Source organism: Dreissena polymorpha, chromosome 10 (genome assembly GCF_020536995.1).
Source record: "Dreissena polymorpha isolate Duluth1 chromosome 10, UMN_Dpol_1.0, whole genome shotgun sequence".
NCBI lineage: Eukaryota > Metazoa > Mollusca > Bivalvia > Myida > Dreissenidae > Dreissena > Dreissena polymorpha.
In genome coordinates, this window is record NC_068364.1 from 24,073,599 (window position 1) to 24,078,598 (window position 5,000).

A 5,000-nucleotide genomic window follows, 5' to 3' on the forward strand; every position below is an offset into this window, starting at 1 on the left:
TTGCGAAACCGAAATTTCGCAAACTTAAGTACCCTTTTTCTTGAAGGTTTGCTTATTTGTGATAAAGTATAAGATAAAGTCTAACTTGTGATTAATAATTGGTTATTTTTGCTTGTTAATGCGTTTTCTTCACTAGGAAACTTTATTTGCAAAGTTGGGGTTCCCATGGGATTTTTGTAATATCCCATGGGATTTTCATTATCCCATGGGAATTTTGTTTCTCTCCATGGGATTTTTCTCCAGCTTTTTTTATGGGAGAAAAAATCCCATGGGATTTTCAAAAACATAAAACACGTTCGTTTGTGCTTAGTTATCGATTTTAAGCATTGTTAAAGCATTTGTGCTTATTTTCGTTCAATTTACTTTGATAGAAAAAAAATCCCATTTTTTTATGGGAAAAAAAATCCCATGGATTTTTTTCTGATTTTTAGAGATTTATTCATGTAACCTTCAGAAACACTACCTTTTAACAAATGATGAGCATTTCTCGCGATTTCAACGCGTTATATCGTGTTTTAAATAATAAAAAAATCCCATGGGATTTTTTTCCATGGGATTTTTTTGTCCCATGGGATTTTTTTTCCCATGGGATTTTTTTTCCCTCCAATGGATTTTTTTTAAGGTATAAGTTCTAAAAGCTATATAATAATAATAATTATAATATAATAATAATAATAATAATAATAATAATAATAATAATAATAATAATAATAATCGTGCTCAATATGATGAATTTGTACTTTTAAGCGACTAACATTTTTATTCGAGCCGATCGTCGAGTCCGAATGGTGAGTATAAGAGCAATTTACCAGTACAAATAAATCTCACTTGTGAAGAGAACGCTACCGTACTATAAAATAATCTTGATAATAAGTCATATCATTTCTCGACAGAAAATGAAACAGTATCCATATTGATGTCAGCAATGTCCCCTGCTATGATAATATTGACAAAATGAAAAACCTTGACAATAATTCCGTGTCGAATACGCATTAGATTATAGCAATCAAATTCATATAAGCATTGATAAGATAATTTGCGAAAATGGGTCTTATGTCAAATACGGCAAGCGTAGCTCCATTCCATAATGTCCGGTATTAAGTCACGTCAAGTTTCGTGGTCGAATTATAGCATAATAATCATTTTCACTTACGCGAATCATATGAGTTTCCCTACATATATTGTGTTAAAATTTATGTTACACTAATGTGCGATGATGAAAAGGGGATTTCGGTAATTCTACATTCGCCGCCCGCCTAGTACCGAAATCCCCATATTTACGCCTTAAAGGGTCAATAGGTCATCGGTATGAATGGTTTTGTGACTTCACATGAATGTTAAGGTGCAAAAAATTGATATTATTTTAATTATTAAGCACTCTTGACAGCATTAAGTTGCCTCTCAGTGGGGATTTCGGTAATTCTACACTAGAACTTAAACGCGCGCCGGTACCGAAATCCTGCTGTACAAACCTTCAAGTGTCAACAAAATTATTATAGTGTTTTTTTTCATTAGCAACCAGTGACATGTATTATCTCCCATTCGGTTACTTCTTTTGGAAAATAATTAGCGGGGATTTCGGTACTGCTACATTCGTACGCCCAGAGCCGAAATCACCCATGTTTACGCCAATCCCCCATATTACGCCTTAAAGGGTCTATATGTCATTATGTTTGGGTTTTGGCTTTGCATTAATGTTGATTTGTTACACAATCATATTAGTGTTAATCATTTAAACACTCTTATCAGAATATTTTTTCCATTATTAAATAGTTTATTAATGTGAAAAATGTGTAAACGAATGTAAAAAAGGTAAAATGTACATTTAAAACATTGGTTACACAAAGTATATGTAAATAACATGACATAGTAATAATAAGTCTTCAGAAAGTATTTCCAAACAAATCTGATGAAACAAATGATATCGTACTACCTTATTTACAATATGCTATAACTTTTGCAATTTAGTTATCAATGTTTAATCAAAGCATAAATCAGGATATATGTTGCCTCTTAGCGGGGATTTCGGTAATTCTTAACAAGCACATAAACCCGCGCCGGTACCGAAATCCCCGCTGTACAAACCTTCAAGTGTAAAAAAACTGATTTAGGTTTAAATAAAGGGAACAATAGTATTTTTGGCCACCAAAAAGCACTTCCGCGTCAACAAAACGATTGAAATTATGTCAGAAACCCAGCTTTTCATTGTATATATTGCAATACACCATCGGCCGCCGAGAGCGGAATACTGCGCTTGGCCGCTAAACAATGTGGATTGCATCAAATTAAATGTCAATTTTCGATTTTATTACAAAAATAAACACTGCCTTTTTATAAATATGTCAAGCACGTACACTTAACAAAAAAATCGATATATCTTTATGTAATGTAGAAAAGTAAAGCGCTTTTATATAACAATGTTTTATAATGTCTCTCTGGTGAGAAAAAAAACTAAACAAAACATGTAGAACATATATGTTTTCATAATTAAAAAAAAATATTTAATGATGCACGTGATGTTTTATAATTGATATAAGTTCACGTGTCATTGAACGAGTTAAGGGAGAGATGCGAATTAAATTACACATAATTAAAAATGATACTATACTGTCAGCTTGATTTATAAATTGTGTTCCATCGCGCCAATATATTCATTGTTCCATGAAATTGTGTATAAAAGCAAAACGATTGAAATTATGTCAGAAATCCTGCTTTTCACATGAAATGATCTTTAACACTTTATTTATTCCAATCAGGTAATTAATAATAATAGGGGAAGTCTATACTGTGTATTAGAAACTTGTTGTGGTGATCCCTATCTTATCCGCTCAATACACATCCACCTGGCTACTGTACAGAAAAAATTAGATTTACTTCCAAAATAACTGATTTCATTAATTGCTAACTTGTTGTCTACATTTTAAATTAACAACGATAATGGATCAACATCACCGTTGCACAATTATTAAGTTCACAGTAATCTGTACTTTAAATAGATAGCCTAATTAAAGACGGTGCTAATAAAGAACAAAGCGTGAATGTGGATATTAAGAAATTAGATCCTTTTTTGCATGGACACTGGCAGTATATCATTTTATCTTATATAAATAAGCCACATTTAAGACATGGATAAAATTACAATAAGACCACATTTGCATCTTTCATTTCTTGAAAAAAAAATAAGCACGCAGTCACATATAAATAAGATACATTGAAGACACAGAAAAAAATAAATAAGGACACATTTGCATCTTTCACTAAATTTTCTTAAAAAACATGTGAAACTGAAGAAAAACATTTATTACTGACACATTATTCTAAAAGTCGACTGACAACTTAAGTTCAAAGAGGGATTTACAATTAAATAAGATCCATTTTCGCATGATGCTGGTTGTAGAGCAAGCAATACATTTCTTACTGACACATTATTCTAAAAGTCGACAGGCAACATAAATTCAAAGAGGGAACCACAATTAAATAAGATCAATTTTCGCATGATACTGGTTGTATAGCAAGTAGTCACATATTAATTACAGCTTGCATTAGTTGCAATAATTTTGTTAAGTGCAGCGTGCTTCTGAACGTTGCGTTAAGCGAGAGTGTTGTCATTTTGTTAGTTTTATATTTTGGTATTATGTATGATTATTGCTTGTTTTGAATTTGAAATAAACGCTTCTGGCAAATAAGCATCGTCTTAATTTTAATACAAATAATGAACATTTGACATACAAAATGTCCAATAACATACCGGCAATAACATTATATATATGTTAATTTCTGTGCATGTTTATACCGAAATTATAGCCGACATCGGCAGTTAGGGAAATTTAGTGACACACTTTAAACACATCAAACATGCATGATAGTTCTTTTTTCATATGATATTCCCCTGGTTGCTTACCGGTGTATTGGTGCAGTTGATAACCCCGCCGGGACTACAGTAGGGTGCTAATACACACGTGTATCGTGTTCAATACAATCGTCTTAATTTTAATGCAAATAATGAACATTTGACATACAAAATGTCCAATAACATATCGGCATTAACATTATATATATGTTAATTTCTTTGCATGTTTATACCGAAATTATAGCCGACATCGGCAGTTAGGGAAATTTTGTGACACACTTTAACAAATCAAACATGCATGATAGTTCTTTTTTCATATGATATTCCCCTGGTTGCTTACCGGTGTAATTGGTGCAGTTGATAACCCGCCGGGACTACAGTAGGGTGCTAATACACACGTGTATCGTGTTCAATACCCGATCCATGCTACAACGTGTAAGAACGGGAATTTCGGTAATTCTACCTTTTTAAGCTTGCGCACCTCTAATGGGCACATATCCAAATATAATTTAATTAATTATTTTCCTAATCAGCATCATTTCACTAAACTACATGCAAATTTGTAGGTAGCTTTCCATGCTTAAAAAAAAATAAACCGATTTTTTTTCAAAACCACCCTCACGCTCGGCTTTTGTCCAGTTTATTTTCACCCCTGGGTATATAAAAGTTCCATAATTCATTCAAATTTCCAAATATGGGCATGCAGTTGGTGTGTACAGATGCAGTAAAAGGTGTTTAAAGTTTAAACAAGATGAAATAAGTATTCTTTTACAGACATTTATTTTTTACAAATTTTAATCTATGGAATAGCGCCATGAAATGTAAGTGATTTCAGCCAAGTAAAAATTGGGTCGGTTAAAAACAAAGTGTCATAAAATTCAAAATAGTATCATTTAAGTTATATTTTAAATTAAGTTTTTATAGAAACACTATATACAGCAAAATACCAAAAAATAGACAGATTTACCGTTTACTTTTTGAAATAAAAATAAAAATGCAACATGCATCATTCGTATTTTCAGCAGTAAATTAATCAATTTAGCCATAACGTTGTTTTAATTTTAAAATTGAAGGATGTGCATACAATTTTCAACATATTTAACAATAAACATAGCTTATGTGCTATATTAAATCAAATTACGTTAGAAAG